Below are 22,135 nucleotides of genomic sequence, written 5' to 3'. Positions count from 1 at the left end.
TCATAGTTGCAGCCTAGTGCTTCCATTCTGGTCTTGGCTCTTTTTCTATGTCCCTTTGCAATGTGTAATTATGAACAGAAACAGATTTTTAGTTCTGTGAAACTTGCTTGGTTTTCAGGCTGCTTTGTTCTGTGCTTTATAAGTTTATGTCCCACTGCATAGTAACAGTGATCCAAGACAGGATTGTTTAGATATAAGGTACAAAATGACCTCTTGATTAATAAGTGCTTTATTATCAAATGTGTTTGCTTAGATTTTGCATCATTTTCTGATCCTCATTTGAACTGTAATCCTATTCTCAGTTTTGTTATGCATTTAAAGAAGTGGGACGCTTGCATGAAACTAATGGCAGGATTATATCTTCTGCTCTGGGGAAAGGGATTTTATGAGAATATTTAAGAGGTTCCTTTTAATGTAAGTATGAGGGGGTTTGGGCATACCTGCTTCTCTGCCAAAAAAAGAATTTTATTGTGAGGATTTAATACCGGCTGTGGGTTGCTTTATTACAATTTGTAAATGTCAGGTCTTCTGTTTAGTAATTTACAGCTTGCATTTTTTACTATGGTGTAAAATATATTTCCTGCTTTCCGCTTGTGCTGTTGACTTTCTGAAATTCTTTCTGTAAAAAAACTTTTTGTGGTAGCTGACTGTAGAGGAGACCAATTTTATTATTCCTGATATTCTAGTTTATATTTTGAAGAGTTGTTTTAATGCCACAAGGGAATCTTTGCCTTGAAAACATAAAAAGCAAAACTGGCTGCATTCCGTTTCCTTCCTTTGACGGAGAAGCTGCTGCACCTGACAGTTTGCCCTTTTTCCTTTCCTTGTTAACTAACTCCATTTGTCACAGTGCTCACAACAGTATTCTCTGCACGGGGTTTGGGGGGGGCTTTATAAACAACAAAATAAAGTTGAAGCGCGAAGTCTGTATGCCATTTCCTAGTGAATGCAATTGAAAAGAAGCAGAAATTATGTACCATGCATTTTGTATTAATGTATATTTTAATATCTTGTTCTTATGCTAAAAATGGTGGAGAAGAATTTGGGGATTATAACTAGTTGAGTGAGTTCTTAACTCATAAGTCCTGTGTTACTGCTAATCTCTCATGTTTCATGTAGTGCCAGCAGTGTATTTTGATACTGGAAATTCCAGTGACAGTATCTGTTTACGTGTTGGTGTCCCTGTGTGTATTTCATTGTACCCTAGCTTCAGAAGCCACAAAGCAGGCTACAAACAACTTGAACCAGGGAGATCGCTAGGCTATTTTATGAGTGGGGCAGGTCCAGTTTTCTTAGGACTGGGCAGTTCTAGCATCTATATGTTGCAGGAGGGTTGGACTCTGTACACATTACCATTTGCTCTCACCCCAGCGCACTCCTGCCCCTAGTGTTGGAAGCAGTGCACACATAATGTTGGTCATAATCCATCTGTACCCTGTGGCTTTTTGAGAAATACAGTAGTACCTCGGGTTGAGTACTTAATTCGTTCCGGAGGTCCGTTCTTAACCTGAAACTGTTCTTAACCTGAAGCACCACTTTAGCTAATGGGGCCTCCCACTGCCGCCGCGCCACTGGAGCATGATTTATGTTCTCATCCTGAAGCAAAGTTCTTAACCTGAGGTAATATTTCTGGGTTAGCGGAGTCTGTAACCTGAAGCTTATGTAACCCGAGGTACCACTGTACTCCGGTTTGATGCGCTTTCCCTCAACCCAGCTGCCATCTGATTGGGGGGGGGGGAATGGAAGCCACGGTTCAGCTGGAAGTTACATTTCAGACAGCCATTGTGCATGCACAGGTGACAGCAAATGCACAGATTACAGCCTCAGTGAATTGGAGTTGGGTGTGAGGAAACAAATCAGGTAATTACACATTGGGTGGAGGCATCGCCTCCCCCTCTGGTGTGTACAGCAGCATAAGAAAGCAGCTTGAAATGCATAGCCTCAGCTGCAGTTATAAATTCTGAGTGCTGGGAAGTTTCCCAGACTTGGTTCTAGATGTTTCTTATTTATTTTTTCATAAAGGTATAAAGGGTATAAATAAATCATGGTTGAAAAGTTAAATATGAAAACTCTTACGTAGCTTTTAGAAGCTAGAAAACTGTACTTTTCTAGTGCCTCTAAGCCAAATGTAAGTTTTCACATTTAACTTGTAAAAACGAATCCCTTTCATTCCTCAGTCCATTGCACACTGACCTGGGAATCAGCCCCACTGAACATAAATGGGCTTGCTTCTAAGTAAAGATGCATAGCCTCACATGCTGATTTCAGTGGAACAAAGCTAAGCACATGCTCAACTCTGCTTGAAACTAGTGAAACTCTAGTGTGCAGCCAGGTTTTTTGACTGGATTATACCATTATATGTTTTATTATTCTTAGATATATGCCCTGTGTTTCTTTTGGATAATCCTCATGGTGGTAAAAAGTTTTTTTTAATGTACCCATACCAGTGGAAAGTCATTCCAGAAAGAAATTCCTGGTTGCCTTCAAGTCTAAAACCTCATAGGCGTGGCACAGAGCAGATTCCAGGGATGTTCTTACATTGACTTTTATCCAGGAAATGGAAATGCAATAGCCTTTCCAGGGGCAGTGATCACACTGGCAACTTAACACTGATATCAGGGTGGCCAGGAATTTCTGCTTGTTGCTTGGTGGCAATTTACATGAAGGAAGGACACTTCTCAAGCTAGAATTGTGTTAAGTCCTGTGGTAAATGGCTAGCAGGAACGTACTCATGGAGGACCACACAGAGATTAATGGCCATCTGATTTAGCTCAGGCACAAACATGAAGTCATAATAAGAATGGCTGACCAAAACCAGTCCTCTCTCTCACGCAAGCTTCTACATTGTGTCTGGGCAAGCTGGAACCTTATCACTGCCCTATTCACTTTCATTTGTAACAACATTGGATTCAATTTATGAGTCCCATGGGCAAAAGCTTGTGCAAGGACTTCCGCTTGTGAAGTGGGTTTTCCCCCTCTCCTCCCCCCATGCCCCACCCCATGAAATTGTCTCAGCAGTGGTGGGGAGAACTCCCAGAACCATGTGGGGAGAAGAGTGGTTGTTCCATCTGGCAAGCTGAAATTCTTGCCCTGACAGAATGATTGACGTAGCACAATGTTGAATTCCTCCCATAGTACTCCATCACTGCAAAGTTTCCTATCTGTGGTTCCTTATGCTCATAAAGGGCAGTGACTTTTTGTAGAGTGGTTAAAAATAATGAGTCAGATATCTAAAAGTACTCTAACAACTGCGATAGGTAGGGAATTGTTGTCTGACAGCTTTTTTTAAGGTTCAAAGTGCCAATGAAGCCTTTAGAAATCTTACATTTGTGGACAAAATGTTTGCTTTAAAGATAACAGGGCTTTTAGACAAGTAACTGAGATTCTTAGGATAAAAAGTAACAGTTTTGTGGCACCTTAAGGAAGAATACAGGATATACTTTTGTATATTTGTATATTTTTGTCCATTTCATTAGATACACTCAATCTCATAACAAAATCATTTCACACTGGGATTTTATTCAATGACACAAAGTGTTGCAAATGGCTGTTGTGAAAAGTATAAAAGTGTTTAGAGATGCATTTGTCAAAAAAGAACACATTAACAGAGAAGGCCAGTAAAGTCAGGACTTTCAACCTTTTTTAAAAAATACTGATAGCATGCACCTTAGCTTGGCCAGGTAATTTAGTATGCTATCATATATCCACTTACCTGAAGGTAGGGGGACTTGCTTTTGAGTACACATGAATAGACTTGTTCTGCCACTGTATGCTTCTGTAACCTTAGTAAAGTCAATGGAGGAAGTGTGCCTGTTTTTACTTATCTATAAGACTAAGATAATAACAATAAATTTTTATAAAACCCATTTAGAGAATGGCAAGCAGCATCTAAGTTTATTACCAGAATAACTAATCTTTCACTAGAAATCTTCCAGTGGCAAGGCCATTGTACATCCATAATACTGAATTGTTTGACAAAAACTAATCAAATTGTGAACGAACTGTTCACGCTTAAATGTAAGCTCTTTCCAATAGAGCAACATGAATATTAATCTGTGCCACCCATTGCTCTTTTAGTGCTATGGAACTCTTCTCCTTTGCTACAAATATAAAACAGAGCAATTGGCTGGGTGGTTGTTGTTGTTCACAACTTCTGGAGAACCCAGAAGTTTCCTGGAGGCTTGCCACGGGTTCCTAGATGTGAATGTTTTAAATGCTGTTAAGAGACCCCCTATTCCCTTCACAGAGATACAATTCTTGATGTTCTATGGGAAAAGGGATTGATTGTTAAAACCACACTGGGAATTGTAATTCTCTGAGGGGAGCAGGGATGTCCTAACCCTTCTCAGCACCCTTAACAAATTGCCAATCCCAGGATCATTTGGGATAAGCCATGACTGCTTAAAGTGGTATGATACTTCTTTAAATGTATAGTGCATATGAGGGTCTAACTTACTATTGTCTGTTGCACTGACTAACACAGGCTCTCCAGGCTCTGGCAAGTCCCCCCCCCCCCCATCACCTGCTACTTAATATTTTCTTATAAGCAACAATAACTGGGAATACCAAGTATTGAACCTGAGATCCTCTGCATGCAAGACAGGTGCCCTCCCACTGAGATATGGTCCCTCCTTAGGATAACTGCAGATGATGTTATACTATAATTGTACCTTGGTTCTCAAATGCTTTGGTACTCGTACGTTTTGGCTCCCGAATGCCGCAAACCCAGAAGTAAGTGTTCCAGTTTGCGAACGTTTTTCAGAAGCCGAACGTCCAACTCGGCTTCCGCTTGAGTGCAGGAAGCTCCTGCAGCCAATCGGAAGCCACACCTTGGTTTTCAAATGGTTACAGGAGTTGAATAGACTCCCAGAACGGATTAAGTTCGAGAACCAAGGCACCACCGTATAAGTGACTTGAAATGCAAGCTTTTCCACAAAGTTATAGGACTGCAGTGGGCGAAGGTGAATAGTACACAGAAACCAGGAATGACTTTTCCATTAATGACTCGTTCATGAATATAATGTGAAAAAAACTATTATCCGCATTTCTGCAGGTATGGTGCATTTCTTATGAAAATGATGCACTGGGTAAGCAAGGAAAATCTGTATTGACCGACTGTTCTTAAAATAGAAATATACTCTTTGACTATATTTTGCTTCCCTCACACTTAGGAGTGTTCAGCAGCTTTCAGATGGCCTCTGTTATATCTCAAAGCTTCAGGCTAAGCCAGGCATAGATTAACCAGCACTGACTGTACCTATTTCACAGGTCATTAATTCTGCCCTTTTCTGTTGTACTGCACTGTAGATAATGTTAAGCTTTGTGATCAGAGTAGCCACGTATGCAGTAAGGAAAAAGCAGGGAAATGCACACTTTTCCTTAAAAAGAGAGTTTTATAAAACTGTTTGCAAAAGTGAAATGGGCGGAAATGAACTGTGCTAGTGCAATGCTACTTAGTTTTGTCATATTCTTGATTAAAGCTGGCAAAGATTTGACTTCCAAAATGAGTCAGCATTCATAAATCTTTGCAAACGTGCACTCAACTCACTGTGGTAATATAGAACAAGACCTCTTTTGGTCTCTATTCAGGAAGTACTTCACATTTTAATGATTAAACCAGCTTTACAATTCTTCGTAATCTATTTGGATTTATAATTATGGCAGTAGTTTTCTTATCTTTGTAGAGTTCAGTTCCTAGAAATAGTTCCTGAACTGAGGCAGATTGCCATGTTATCCTTCCCTGCTGTATCAGAAAGGTTAGGACTGTATGAGTATAAACTGAATTTTTTTGTGACTCTAGAATGGACTTAGTAATTGAAGACATTGCACAGCGCTTACTTGTACACCTGAGTACTATTAAAGTCTTGTTTCCGAAAATTCTCTGTCTTCCAGCCTGTTTACCCACTTGACTCAATTCCTCAAACTATCATATTGTCGTTTCCAGTAATCATTTTTTTTTTAAAAATAAAGCCTCCACCTGGTACCAGTCCCAGTGTAACCTTATTTTACACCTCTGAGCATTTCATGCTAAAAAAACTGTTCAATTATTCTTTGTCATCTTTCCCATGGAAGTGGTTTAAATAAAGTTTCCCCATTAGGTTAATAGGCTAATTTGTCTAATTAGTCTTAGGTGCAAGCTTTGTGTCCCTCTATTGATACTATATGTGCACTCAGGATATTCTGATGCTGAAGTGATCATTCATAGTGGTGAACACAATGCATCCTTGAATTGTATTCATCATGGTCATTTGCCATGATTTGTGAATGCTCCATAGATGTACATCAGATGTACATCCAAATGCATTGTCATAGGTAAAAAGAAAAATGTGTTCAACATTACATCACTTTGGGCCTAATTCATGAGTTAATGCTGCTTTCTTAGTATCTCATTAATACTAATATGTTGCAGGAATGCTACAGATGGTTTTTCGCTGTCCTGTTCAGCAATGTTTGCCTGAGATCCATACTCCTTCACTCAGAATATGGACTTAAGCAAATTCTGATACATCAGATACAAGATGAGCACTACATTCTCCCGAATTCTTCTCTGGCTCAGAATTTAATCTGAGACAGTGAAGAATTGAACTTCTCCCATCCACAAGCCTCCACCCCCTGTCTTCCAGCTGTCTGCTTTCTTTGCTCCTGCAAAGTGAGAATGGAGAAATGGCTCCATCCCCTCCAGCACCTGGCCCTGCTACAGTAACAGGTCATACCAATAACAAACTTAGTTGGTCTCTAAGGTGCTACTGGAAGGGATTTTCCCCCCCCTTGGAAATGTAGTTTACTCAGTGTCTCTGACATCCCTTCCTTTTGGTTAATTCTGATCATGTTTTATTTTAATATTGCAATGTGCTTTCAGTGTTCAGCTCAGATATATTATTGGTTAATTTGCTAAAGTAGATTATAATTAGGCATTGATTATATTATTTTACACATTTTTCTGCAGCATTTCTAACTGTGCAACCCTATATTCTGCATGGGCCTCACGCTTGAGGCCACAGGCTTCAAATATCAGAAGACAGAACTTGGGACCACCAGAGTATCAGCTGTTAATGACCGTATAATTTCATTACTATTGACATGGGAAGCATAATTCAATCAGGATGATTTGAAGTTACCACTACTGGGAAGGGGAGGGCAGGGTAACAGTTTAATCCTCCCTACAATACATTTACATTGACTTACTTAAAATACAGAAGAGAAACTGTCCCTTTCCATTGCAACAAAATGGATTTGTTCAGTAACTGAACTGCAACTGCGCATAAGGAGATTTTCTTAACAATTCTAGGAGGAAGCATAGCTGCAAGATAGAAAACATGATTAATTATCTCAACTTAATTCTTGGAGATGACCCCATTTTGTCCAGTGTCTAAGGTGTTGCTACCTAAGTCAGTGAGCACTTTGATGTGGATACCAAAAAGTATGAAGTATGGTGGAGAAGAAAGGTGCCTCTACTTAACAAACATAGTGCTGCCATTAATGTTTTTTATTAATATGAAAAGTGGACATTCAAGGGCTGCAATCTCCCCATCCATTAGTGGTTTTGTATGTTCTTTTTAGTAACCCTGGTGCGCTACTACAACAGTATGCTTTCTTTCTTTCTTTCTTTCTTTCTTTCTTTCTTTCTTTCTTTCTTTCTTTCTCTCTCTCTCTGTGCTCCCAGTAATAAGAGATCACTTTGTTCGCACCCTATGGCCAAAATGTGTCAGAGAGTCCTGTGAGAACTTGCTGTGTTCTTTTATTGAACATAAGAATGCAAGATGGGCAGAGCGCAGGTTGACATGATGATGCAAAAATCAGAGATGGGTAATCACTAGGGGTGCTTGAAGATTTCATTTGATCCGCATTTTTAAGCAAACCAAACCATCGCATGCTTCCTGGACTGTTCAGAATGCAGTTATCCTTCAGTGTTCACATAACGCTGCATCTATGGAACCTGCATAACATCTAGCCAACCCCATAAGTTACTGCATGTGTAGATGGTGCCTGGGTGACCTGGGCCATTTTATTTATGCTATATAACCCCCTTCAAACCCAAAGATGTCATACGATGACCACTGATCAGATCAGAAGAATCTTTATCTGCATCAGCCACCAGCCATAGCAATAAAATAAAATGTACTGAAGATAGAGGTAAAAACTTAACTATACAAAATACATTTTGGAGGTTTACATCCATCGATCCATCTGATGCAAATTACTGACAGTGACTCTTGATAAGTTCCCAGGAATGGGACCTTTCACACCCCAACAACCTATGAGTTGGAGATGTCCCATTTTATTTTTTCTTATGCTAGTCCTCCCTACTGAATTCTAAGGTAATGAAATGGCAGGGAGTGAAAGTCTGGCTGGAAGTAAAAACCTTCCAGGAACAGTAACAATGCCCTTCAGTTCTCCTGAATGCAGCTGCCAGCATAGGAGCTGTACAATGGCCAAACAATGCCTCAGGCAGTGCCTATTAAATGACTGTCTTATGCTTCAAAGCATCTCTGATTAGGTTTCAAAAGCCCAAATATTAATTAGCTTTGTACGGTTGCTGAATGGGCCCATTCTAAACCCCAGGTATGTCCAGCCCCTATGAGGGCTCTTTTTGCATTAGATGCCTCTGCTAAGCTAAGTGGGTTGTTGTGTTAGAGATGAGAGGCGGTGTAGTGCGGCAGCTGCATAGATCCAGGTCAGTGCTTGCAAGAGGTTAATTAAGATCCTTCCATATGGGCAAATTACAGATGTAAATCAGGCACAAGACAGGCCCTGTGGGTTGCTCTGTGCCATGCAAGGCCTCGAAGTGGCTCTGAGGAGGAGGTTGTTGTTGTTTTCCCTTTCATGCAAAACAATGAATTCTGAAATCCCCCCTGCTGTGGCTCCTGCTTGCAAGAATAGTGGCCAGAATGATGGCTCTGCCATCTCCAGTGCCAACTGGCTCAAAGTTGTCGCTTGCTTGTATTTGTAAAGTGACAGAGCAGCACGTGTTGTTTCGCATCACCTTCCAACTGTGCGAACATATTCCCTGAGTTGCAGAGCATCTTGGATGAATACTGTGATATAAAAGGAGAGTAGCTTTGAGCATGTGGCTGCAAAGTTGGCATGGATGGGGGGGGCAATGGGGTTGGTTCCATATGAGTTATTGCCTCACTAGTCTACTACACATACCCTGAATTTTTCTCATAAAATGTTGGAGGGTATGTCATTTTCATTTCTAGTTACCATTATTAAATATTTCACACATACCCTGAATTTTTCTCACAAAATGTTGGAGGGTATGTTGTTTTCATTTCTAATTACCATTATTAAATCTTTCAATATACCTTTTGCCTTTTACTGCACACATACTATTACTGCTATTTTTCTTCCTCCCAACCCTCGGCTCCCGGCCCACCTTCATATGTGTCCTCTTTTTTGCTCTTCGGAATATGGCAACCTACACTATACATATTTGGAAAAAAAATGTTTTCTGAAAATCTTATTAAAATATAAAATCTATTATGTTGACAATCCTGCTCATTCATTTGTGCTACACAGAACAGAAGGTCAAATTTGAGCTCTTAGCAAGGAGGTGTCACTTCACATTAGTTGAACAAGGCAGAAAGCTTTAGGAACACATGTTAATAAAGATTTTTAAAAATCCTCAAACTCATATAGAAATATGGAAGCAGCTGTCTGAACCAATGAATAACTTTGGGTTGTTGTTGTTGTTGTTGTTAAGCAAGGTCAGCATTATTATCTGTAAAATGCCTGCATTTTCCTCTACAAATAATGGACATGTCTAGAAACAGATTGGCAGTAGATTCAGGATGGGCAAAAGGAAATAAGACGATGATAAGAATCTGTTCTTGACTAAGTAAACAAACAATTTCTGATTCATTACCAAATAATGTGATGATGGCTACTACAATGGCTTTAAACAAAAATCAGACAAGTTCATGTAGGTTAAATCCAGTGGTTTTTTCTAAAAAAATGTTTAGGAGTATTCTCATTTTGACTCAAGAAAGTCACCATCGGGGGAAATAAATACAGTAAATGGACAAAAGTACAAAGATTCACAAAATGTATGAATCTGCGTACCCCCCCCCCCCAGAAAAAAGGTCCTGGTTAAATCTACCAGTGACCATTAGCCATGATAGCTGAAAATGGAGCCCTGCTGATTAGATTCAGTATCTCATCTTAGAAAAAGCTGTGGGAGAACAATTAGGCATGTCTAGCACCAACATGTCCTGCTTCTTCACACACAAGATGTTTCAAGAGTATCCCTAAAAATATGAATTCACACCCACATGTATTTGCAAACGCACATATACAGCAGCTGTTCTCTCTGGGGATCTGTGACTAGCTGCAGAGTGCAGCCACAGCGCACCCAGATTCAGGCTGTGCACATATTAATAATAATAATAATTTATTATTTGTACCCCGCCCATCTGGCTGGGTTTCCCCAGCCACTCTTATTATTATCAGATTAAAAGGCAGCAAGGTGGTTATCCCCACTGTGTTTAAAATTGCATGTGCACATCACTGTACACATCAGTGTGCTTGGGTGTTTTTCCAAGTTGTCCACGGTCAGTCCACAACAGTAGGTGAAGAGGGGGAATGGATATCTTTATATGGCTTACATTTTCAAATTGGATTGAAGCTGGTTGGGGGAGAATGCCCGAAACACAGTTTTTCTCATGAAACTATAGGATAGCTGTGGGTTGTGGTTCATGTCGTATGTACACAGCTTCACACATGGGCATAGCCAGGATTTGGGGGGGGGGGAGGACACCCACTTGTTCTCTTCCAGAATGGAGCTACCTGCTATGCAATTGATCAGTTCGTGGAAGCCACACCTATTGCTCAGATAGAGTGCCTGTTGCGTTGCTAAAATGTGCCACAACATCATCCAAGTGACCTCAATGAGCATTTCAATTTCAAATATTCTGATTCTTTCTGCTTTTAGTTAAGTATTTTTATTTATTTACTTCATTTAGGGAGAGAAGCTACGCCCATGGCTTCACAAAGCAGCAGTCAGCTCACACTGGATGAAGAGTTAATTGGAGTCTGTGTGCTGCCTTACTCTTTGAAATAAGTGAAATGGCCATAAATGGTGCTTGAACAATAAAAAACTGGAGTCTGCTCAGTTCCGTAATGGCATGTTCTTCCTCTGGGTAGGCAAGCATTGGTTTCCCCCTGCTCCAAATGCCTGCCTGTATCCTGTGTCCCTTCCAGCTCAAAAATAGAAGGGCATGTGGTTGTTTAAAGGTACGGTATCTTCTTTCCTGGGTCTAGTATCAGCCTCCACCTCAAATTGCCTTTCCCACCACTTCTGTGTTGTTCTGCCAATATAATCTCTCCAATCAGTGTTCCAAAGTGACTCAAACCGTGGGACCTCCGCATGCCTGACCTTGAGAGAGCTGATGGGACTTAGTCCATGCTTATTAAATACATTCATATCAAAGTAAACAGAAGCATCCACTTGCATCCACACAAGGTCTAGCGGTCTTTCCTTCCAATATTTTGCACTCTCCAAAAATATGTCTGGTTCCAGTCAAGATCAGTTCTCATCCTTGGATAACTCCCACTCCCCACCCCTGCTTTAAAGATTAGAGCAGGATAATAGCAAACTAATCTTAGAACAGAGTGCTAATAAATATGCATCTGCCTGCCAGTCTCCATATTTTGTCATGGAACAATGGCATGTGTATAACAACTTCAATACAGTGATAATGCTTTTTATCCAAAGCATGTGTCATCCAAGGATTTCACAGTGCTTTGTAGAATTTATTTAGATAAGTTTTACAATACCCTTGAGAAGTAGGTAAGGGATATGTGTGGGTCATTTAACCCAACTGAGTTGCAGCCAATTTTGTGATAAAATATGGTTTCTCTTTAATGGAATGTAGCACACAATGCGTAGCAGAAAATGAGGAATACTAAAATAAAGACAGGATTTTTATTTATTTTTTCCTGCATTTTAAAAAGTTTTTGAAAACCTTTACATCGCTTGTGATGGGGAAGAACTTCTTTTGGGTGGGGGTGGGGGGCTACACAACAGAGAGATCAAAACCCATTTTATAATTTACCATCGGGATTACAAATGACTCTTACCCTCTTCTCTTACACTTGGTTTCACAAGTTTCAGTTATGTCCGAGATTATTGGGCCTGTAAAAAGAATCCTCCTAGGAATAAGTCATTCAAATAAGGCCTGGTTTGCATTTGAAAAAAGGCCTGTGGTGAAAAATGTAACCTAGAGTCCAGTATATATTTTCAATAATAACTCATACTAAAATTTCTAGAGAAAGGGCATTGTATTTACTGAAGGCCCCTGAACATAGGGATGCGGGTGGTGCTGTGGGTTAAACCACAGAGCCTAGGACTTGCGGATCAGAAGGTCGGCGGTTCGAATCCCTGCAATGGGGTGAGCTCCCATTGTCCGGTCCCAGCTCCTGCCAACCTAGCAGTTCGAAAGCACATCAAAGTGCAAGTAGATAATTAGGTACCACTCTGGCGGGAAGGTAAACGGTGTTTCCATGTGCTGCTCTGCTTCGCCAGAAGCGGCTTAGTCATGCTGGCCACATGACCCAGAAGCTGTACGCCAATAAAGCGAGATGAGCGCCGCAACCCCGGAGTCGTCCGCAACTGGACCTAATGGTCAGGGGTCCCTTTACCTTTTTAACTGAACACTTACTAATTAATTAATTTATTATTATTATTATTATTATTATTATTATTATTATTATTATTATTTATTGAATTTATATACCGCCCTATACCCAGAGGTCTCAGGGCAGTTCACTACAACTCCCATCATTCCCAGCCAACGTAGCCAATAGGTAATGAGAATTGTTGTCAAACAACATATGTGGGCCCAAGGCTGAAGGACACTGTTCTAAGGGCATGCAACATTTACTCTGGAGTTGCCATTGAAAATGGGGTCCTGAGAAAGTGATCACACATGCACACACCAAGGGTCTATAAATTTAAGCTGACCTTGGACATATGCATGACTGACCAAAAATTTGTGGTTGCCAGGACCATTCTCCTCCTGCAAAAAGCCATGAGGTTTGCATTTGAAAGGTTTAATGTTTTTTATTTCACAAGCAAAGGTCACAGCTCTCAGCTTCATCACATTCCAGAGAAAAACCATGCTAATATGAATTGAATAATGGGGCAATATTGGGTCCTGCAAAAGAGATTCCTCTTTGTAACTGTAGGAAGGAGGCTCCCTACAGATACATATGCCCATCTGCAGGAGAAAACTTCAGCTAAACCTAACTGGACTGACTAGAGTCATCATTTTGATCAAAGTGGGAATTAATGTCCCCATCCATAGTCACTACACATTATGCATGACAAGTTGCTTGCATCTCTGGCTCAGTCAGGACTATGGTCTGACATAGGGAGACAGAACTATTCATTTTGGACATAAGCTGGATAGGCTAGTTAACATTCTGGGGTTTGTTGTTTTTCCTCCTATGTTTTTATATAATGAGAGATTAATATTTCCTTTAGGTATTTGGAAAACATGCAAAAGTCTTTAGCATGGAAATCTCATATCACAGCTTGATCACATTCCAGAGAGAATCTTGCTGGCAGCCGGATTTTCAGAATCCATTACAGGGTTTTTTCTCTCCCTAAATCCATGCAATTATTCACCATGAAATCCTGTCACTGAATGCTGAGCATTTTCTTCTTTTAGTCTTACATGAATGTAAGCATTCCACTGTGAGTGATTGAAGCCTCAATTGTTTCCAGGTTACAGTACATGTTTTCATAAGGCTTTGTGTTTCACCACAGTGTTCCCTAGAGTTGGAAACCCAAAGTGAATTCCTTCTGACTTGTAATCCTACTTCTCTGAAGAGGCAATCCTAGTAAGATTGCTATTAAATTGTGTGCATTGCCTTCAGTTTGTGTTATGTCTGAGACCTTGCTTATTAGTTTGACCAAAATTACTCTCTTTTTAATTGCATTGTGTTATCTTTGGAGACCAGGTCTTCAGTTGTAATCTATAGGTTTGCTATAAACATACTTAAGTGGACTTTTGCTGAGGAGTTTTCTGTTTATGAGTCTCCCTGCTGGGTTAGTAATTACAAAAGGTCTGGAGCAGCCAGATCCTGCTGTTGTAGTGATCATTAAGATCCAGGAATCTTCTATTATTGATACTTGTGTTCATAAACACTTCCTCAGGATGTAGATTCCATCTTGGCTCCCTAGACCCCTTCCGTGTAGATGAGCACTACATTCTTCAACCAGTTGGTAAGCATTCCCAAGCCCTTGATGGTGTGGTGCTGCTCAGGACAGTAACCAGGGTTGAAGTGACCCAGGCTTCAGTGCTGTACATTCAATGTTGTGGGGGTTACAGATCTTCCTGTTTGTTGGCCCATTGATTTCTATGGATGTTTCTAATCATGGACAGGCAGAAATGCAGCATGGGAACTCTTGTGTTTTATTTGATGATGTCACCACAGACTTTTCAGTTTCTTTAGCTTCAGACTGCTGCTTTCTCTGTGACTAAAGCTGTCAACCAGCCTTCTCCAAACTGGTGCCCTTCAGATGTTTTGGAAAGCAAAAAAATTCCACCCCTATGTTTTGGGGAACCCCAGCAGAGACTCGAAACTGTGGAACCTGATGTCCTTTATGATGTCATCCTTGTCAATACCAGAACTGAGACTTTTGTTGGCATCCATCTGTCCTGAGACACAATGGAGTGCACCTTCAAGGGTGAACTCACACTGGAGAATCACAGTGCCAGCTGTGGCTGCAAAGACTGGTAACTCATATCGGCTGTCTCCCATGTTGTTTTTGCTGTGCTAGCAGCATGTAAGTGACCTCTCCAGGGCACAAGCCTGGGCAGTGTGTATGGAGGTTCCCAGCTGCCCAGGAGAAAAGACCTTCCTCTCTGCATTGCTAATGTGATCCAAAGAGAGGCAGAGCAATATATTTGGCAGCAGTGTGGCTGCAGGAGTTGCCAGAAAGAGGGACTGCACTCCAGATTTGGGACTGCACTCCAGATTTGGGTAGGGTTTACGTATTAGCCTTTTCTGCTCCCAAAGATTTCCTGCAAGACAGCAGGTACAGATTTTTCCTCAAGGTTTACTCCCAAAGTTTTTCTCATGAATGAGTATGGCTGCAAGGCAATGTAAGTTTAGAATCAGTTTTCCTTCTCCTAGATGGACTACCTTCCCAGGTTGATGAGCCACATCTACCCCTCACTTCCCTCTACAGCACATGCAGAAACTGGCTTCTTGACTATTAGACCCACTATTAGTCTCATCCACTCAATCCACTGAAGCCTGTCTTCACATGCAGGGGAACCCACTGAGGGCTTGAGACCCATCGGTTCCCCTCACCTAGTTTAGCTGGCCAATCAAAGCCGTTTCCTGGGGTGTGGCCACTGTTGCATGCTGACAGTTCTAGGAGCCACGGGTGAGAGCTAAGTGCAGGACAGGGACCAAAGGGGGACAAACTACCCCAGTAGGAGCATGACATGTTTCGCACCAGAGGTACTACCCTTCACCTGCTGGAATTTTGAATGGCTACTGCAAATGATAGCTGCTTCTTTTTTAATGGATTTTTACAAAAATTGCCAGAAAGAAAAGTGGAAGTTCTAGGAGATATCTATGCTTATGGAGATGAATTAATGGTCCATTACGTACTAGTTTATTTTTAAAATAAATAACAAAATTATAGTACCACAAGGAACTAATACTAGATATACTGGGTTTGGAAGTAGATGAAAGAAGGGCTCAAGAAGCTGTTTATCGGCCAGGTATGTGTGCTCAAATTGAAGACTTGATACAGCCATGTACAAAATGTCAAACCTTCAGAAATAAAAACCGCAAAGGCCCTGTTTTTCCTTGAGGGATTTCAAAAAGACCTTGTCACAAGCGAGACTAGAGTCTCAAGGCAGAACAATGAAATGATTGCAGTACAAATTGGCAGAGAGGGTTTCAGACACTGAGATGCCTGAGACTACATCAAGAGGCAGAATGATAAGAAGACCTGTAAGATGTGAGGAGTAATATTTTCTACCCCAAAAGTTATATGTAATGATAGTAGAGACCAAACTGTTCCCATGATTGGGTGTATGATGGGAAGCAATTCTAGGGTCACAACAAGGAATTGAAACCTCCGGCATCCACCACCCTTTCTTCTTTGTGAAAGAGTTGCACAGTATTAAGTAAAGCTTACTTCCTCCAAAATTTCATTCTCTTGGAGCACCCTTTTATAAAGTCTGCAGCTCCAAACATCCAAGTGTGCTTTCTGAAAACTGTAGGTAGTTTGACCTATCAGGGCAGCAGATGTCTGTGTGCCCAGGGGCCTCCTTTATTTGGTATGTTCTTGGACTGCCTCTTGCATTGGCTTTTGCTGTCCCATATGGTTTAAGCCACACCAGCAGTTTCTATGCTTCTTTGACTTGGGAACAAGTCAAAAGTCAGATTTTGAAAGTAATTATAAGGGTTGGTAATTCATATTCAAGTCAAGTCAAGTCAAGTAACCTTTATTGCCATCATATAAGAACCATCAGAATACATTCAGAATAGATAGGCCAGTGCGATCTCGGGTAATTCATATTGCATCGAGCACCAGCATTGTCGGGCATGTGCCAAAGCCCCAGTATCCTGGGAGGACCCACCATGGTGCATCTGCAGTCTCCCACACTTGCCCTTTTTCTTTGAACAGTTACAGATAGGTAGCCGTGTTGGTCTGCCATAGTCAAAACAAAAAAAAATTCCTTCCAGTAGCACCTTAAAGACCAACTAAGTTAGTTCTTGGTATGAGCTTTCGTGTGCATGCACACTTCTTCAGATAAGAAGAAGTGTATCTGAAGAAGTGTGCATGCACACGAAGCTCATACCAAGAACTAACTTAGTTGGTCTTTAAGGTGCTACTGGAAGGAATCCTTTTTCTTTGGTTGGTGGTGGGATTGCAGCTTGCTGTCATCCTGAGGGAGGGAAGCAGCTTTGCAGCCACTGCGATTAGACCATCTTTGGGAGACCTCCTCTCAGCCTATCCTGTTTTTGAGAGCTTTCCAGTTGTGCAGCTGTATTAATGGAATGCCACCCACAGAAATCTTACCAGCACCAACCTTAATAAAAAATTTAGTCGTAGGCAAATGCTTTTTAATGTTTTTGGCTAGGCATTCATAGAATCATAGAATTTTAGAGTTGGGGGGAACCCCAAGGGCCATTTAGTCCAACCCCCTGCAATGTCATATAGCTGGTTTCTGTGCAGTTCTTATTACTTTTTTTGTTTTTTTAATCTTCCGGTAATAATTGCTTTGGCAGCTTTTATTGATTTTGTATTAGGATTTCATAGTATTTGTTCTACCATGTTAAGCAGATGCTGTCTTATGAGCTTTGTGCAAAATAACAAAAATAACTGGTTCCAACAGCGCCAGTATTATAGGTCTCTAAATCTGACCCCAGAGTTCATAGATGAATGGGTGCATATTTATGCATTGCGTTTACATGGGGATCCAGTACCATTCCAAGGCAAGCTAGAAAATGGAGTGGGGGTCAAGTGCAAAAATGAAGAGTTTGTTAACAAAAGCAGCAGGTAACAGAGAAATAACTTCATAGTTGACACAGAAGCTGTACTCATCCAGTCCAGGCACAATATTTTGAATTTCCATATCCAGTGCACTTTACTTGCTGATGTTGAATTTCACATTGCAACATTCAGTCTTCCTCTCCCCAAAGGGTGTGATGTAATTTGGATGTGCATGCTAATAAATAAAATATTTTGCTGAAAGAACTGTTGCCGTGAGATTGGACTTTTCAGTGATTCAGTAAGTTTGGTAATGTGGCAAATTCTCTCTGGAGCTGTATCTACAAGCAAACCCATGGGCAAGAGAACTGCAAGATAGCCTTAATAGCTCTTAATGGAGAGATTCCTTATTCAGGAAGTAACTTGAGTACATAGTGCATTCCTGAATGAGCATGGATTTAAACACATGCTATATGCTGCTTTCCTTGATCAGCATCCCTTTTCTAGCCATTTGTTGATGGTATATTTTGAAGTGAGAATTTGCTGAGTAGGTAGTTTGTCAGCTGGTCAGCTGAGTGTTTTGGATAATACGACCGCACTTGAATATTGTAATGAAAGGGATTGCATAAATGACTAGATAGGGAAATGCTAAGAATGACACTCTGGTTTTTTCAGATACATAGGTATCCAGTCAGTTAACACAGGGCTGTCAGTGGTGAAGTTTTGTAAAACGTAAAATGTATGATTTGATTCACAACTCAATTTTCCAATGTGCAACCTGATCTTAGCAGGATTACTTGAAAGGAAGTCTCATTGGCTTCACTGGTACTTACTATCACATAAGTATGCTCCAGCCTTAGTTTTTTAAAACTGTTTGTTTCTATTCACTTTGTTCTATTATGAGGTTTCTATAGATTTCCGTGTGTCATCTATTTTTTTCTGACAAGTTTGTTACTATTTCTACCCTCTTCAGTGATTTGGTGTTTTTTTCTGATTTCATCTTAGCTATATTGTTTTATTTATTAAGTAGCTGGTGCTATTACTGATGATAGCCTATGTTTCCATGGAACCCCTGTGGATTGTGATTGTACTGTTAAGATGCTATCACTCACTTCTTCAAAGTTGCAAACAAGGGAACTGTTGAATCCAGCTCTGAACTTGCTCCACAGCCTAATATGGGTATAAAATGTATCTGGCCTCAACACTTCATAGTACTAGTCTGCCAGAATTTTACTTTGGACTGTTCCATGAATTCACTCAAGGCAGTAAATGCAAAAAATATATCAGAGCTACAACAAGCTGCCCTGTTAACTGGACCTTTCACTGGTCAACATTTAAAAAAACTTTTAGAACCAAACTACGCATGATGCTAAATGTGTATTTGAATCTAACCTGCAAGCTTTTTATATTACAGATTTTTAAATGCTGATGATTAATGGGTTCAGCAGAGGTGTATGTAGGGGTTGGCCTCTGTCAAGGATGCAGGCCTGGGGTGTGTGTGTGTGCAGAAATCATGCCTCTCCATGGAACGGCTTGGAGCCCATCCGTCCATGTACTTCCCAGGCTGCTCCTCCACCATTCTAGGTGGCTGAGTGAGGCACGCGAGCACCTCTGGATGCCTTGGCAGAGGAATCTGGTTGCTGGCATGGGCCATTGCAGCAGCCCTACAGGGTCCCCTCCCCAGTTGGCTGGCGGTGCTATTAGAAGTGTGAGCAGAGTGCCTGGTGGAGCTCGGAGGGAAGAAAGATGGAGAGAGTGGGTGAAAGTTGCAGGAGGAGGGGAAAAGGAGGAGAAAATAGCAGCTTCAGAATGTGGGATTGCCGTCAGGGTCATGGGGGGGCAGGGGGGATAGGGTTAAACTTCCCCTCTGTGCCTGCTACAGTCCCAATAACCACCAACTCCCCCCAACCTGATGCTATTTGCCTCTGAAAAAAACTCTGCATGCTTAATACAGAGAAGCATTTAATGTCACATGTAGATTGGCATTGCAGGGCGTTGGACTAGATGACCCTTGTGATCCCTTCCAACTCCAGAAGTCTGTGATATAATGTTGGTGATATATATGGAAGAGACATATTACAGAGCTGAGACTCCAGCCAGGGGAAATGGGCAGAAAACCTCCCACAAGCACAAAATGTAAAGCTTTGGGAGGGCTATGTCTTCCGATATAAATGAATGACCAGCTTAATATTTTTTAGGGATAGCTTTCCATGGCTGGCAGGGGTGTAGGGAGGCACCACTGAAAGACCCTCTTTCTCATAGCCACCCTCTGAACTTTAGATGGAGGTGTCACTTGCAAAAGGCATGATCAAGCCGATGGCATGATCAATTAAAGTGCTTTTTTCACTTTTGGAAACTCCAAGTAAGTGAAATAGGTGCTGTTCCCTATCTCAGGAATTCAGCCTGTTATAATAGTAAAATAAGGTTGATGTATTAATATTTGCTTTCTTAGGGATGCTCTTTCTTAAATGCATCTTAAAATTAAATGCATTAGGATGCTGCTTATTGCCTTGTTTATGGGTCATGAGTAGGTCCAAGCCCTTATTAATCTATTGGTTGAACATTTTAAGCTAGGGGATTTCTGTAAAGGTAGAGCTGAGCAATTTAGCAGCTTGGATTTGGTAAGCTATAGAGAGACGGTGTTGTGAGAAGATCTGCCCTGATCTCTATTGGCAGAAGGTTCAGCAAAACCATTAAGCTCAGAAAGGCAAGAATGATAGAGCTGTGTGGGGTAGAATCCCGGTGACTTCCAGGCAGACTGAGCTGTGAACTGTGTTACACAATACAAGCTAATTAGCTGACAAAGTGCTGAGTTGCATTGCAAAGTGATTTGCTTAGATTCCTCAGGCTGAGTTCTTGGACAGTTTAATTGTCAATAGCATTGCTGGAAAATCTCAGTGAAGGTGAAACTGACCAGAAGGAAGATGAACTTGGAGGATCCGGTTTCAGACAGGGAGTTTAGCTAGCCATACAAGCATTTCTTGATGAGAGCAGGAGAACTTGCAGGTCTGCCTTAAATGTGGGTCAGCATGGTGACCTTGTTTCAGCAGAGTCTAAATATGTTTCACTGACAAGCATTAGACACACCTTTTTTGTTGCAAGATCTGTTGCCTATGACCTAACCTTGCTGCTCTTTTGAGAGATTTTGCCATTTACGTATGGGTAACAGTAGGATTGGTATTCATCAACTAAATTGCAGTTAAGCTCAGAACAAGAGGATAAAAATTATACCCAAGTACTTACAGACTTGCTGTGAATTCTCTGGATGTGTGTGCAGGAAATATTTGTTTCTCACTCTTGTTTCTGAGTTTGTTGTACAAGTTGAAATAAGGGAAAGAACGACAGGATATTTTTTTAGTCTACCAGAGGGCAACAATCCAGTAGATATAATTCCTTATGTTGGAAACTAAAACAGTACAGCAGGTTTCAATCCAGTTGAATCTCATGTTATGCAACCCAGTGAGTAATTGCTTTGCTAAAACATTTCAGTTAAAGAGGTATAGGTAGAAGAACTTCTCTATAGCCAACTCCAGGCATAGGCAAACTCGGCCCTCCAGATGTTTTGGGACTACAACTCCCATCATCCCTAGCTAACAGGACCAGTGGTCAGAGATGATGGGAATTGTAGTCCCAAAACATCTGGAGGGCTGAGTTTGCCTATGCCTGGCCAACTTCATAGAAAGCTGAGTGAGTTACAGCTCTCCTCCATCCTTGAACTCCCTTTTACTTTACCTATAATTGCTGCCCAGTATTGGAGCACTTTGCATTTGTTTATAGAGGTATGTCACTAATAAGAGTAGCTTTCTCACAGGGTTGGCTCACCAATGCCACCACTGGCCCAGGAGACATATCAGGCTTACCAAGTAAGTCCGTCCCCACCAGCCTCTCAATTTTGACTACAGTGGCAAACAGAAAACAAGTTAAAATAGAAAAGTATGGGGTGTGTGGAGATCTCTGCCCAGCTCTCACTCTAATGGAAGTTTAAGTTGTTGTCTCCCTGATAAACAGGTGAGTTGGGAGGCAGGCCTTAACCCTCTCCTCAGCTTTTCTGCACACAGCAGTTGAGGAGAAGTGGGTCGTGTGTCCTGTGTGTGTGATAAGGAAGAAGTGAGGAGCCTAATTCTATCTTTTTTCAGTTTCCTGGAAACATCACGTTTTCTGTGGATATTTTTGAAAGAATGCACAAGAAGCCTGCATTTAAAATGTCTGTATTCTTTTTGCATATTCCTCCCCCACAAAATGTTTTTATACTTCTGTAAACCTCAGGGTTCCACTGTCTGCCAATATTTCTGTCTTGTGTGGGGGTACTGTGGTTTTGACTACACAAGTGTGGGACCTCTCCCCTAAAGATATGGGATAAAATACGTAATGTTTTGTAGCTTGAACTATGCTTTGTGCCCTTCTTTAAATAATTGTTTCTGTGCAGGGTGAGTAATTCTTATCTTTAGACTTCACTGGAGACTTAGTATTGTCAAAACAGCTAAATCATTGCCTGTGAGCAGCCATGTTTGCTATGGTGATTGTTTGGCAGTATGCCACCAAATGCTGCCCACAGTCGCTGAAAAGCTGACCTTATAACAGCATCAACAGCCTTTTCTCTTGCTTTAGCTGACATATTTGAAGCTCTGGAAACTGTTTTCAAAACAACATACATAATGAAGCATTGTGCTTGTA

The 22,135-nt window shown here is 41.1% G+C and overlaps 1 protein-coding gene across 23 annotated transcripts in view; it reads left to right on the top strand.

Moving 5' to 3' along the window:
* Positions 1–22,135, top strand: part of DTNA (dystrobrevin alpha) — a 186,259-nt gene that overhangs the window by 37,025 nt on the left and 127,099 nt on the right. The window lies entirely within an intron of this gene.

Source organism: Podarcis muralis, chromosome 8 (genome assembly GCF_964188315.1).
Source record: "Podarcis muralis chromosome 8, rPodMur119.hap1.1, whole genome shotgun sequence".
NCBI lineage: Eukaryota > Metazoa > Chordata > Lepidosauria > Squamata > Lacertidae > Podarcis > Podarcis muralis.
The sequence above is the reverse complement of the archived record's forward strand: the minus strand, read 5'-3'. Positions and strand labels throughout refer to the sequence as shown.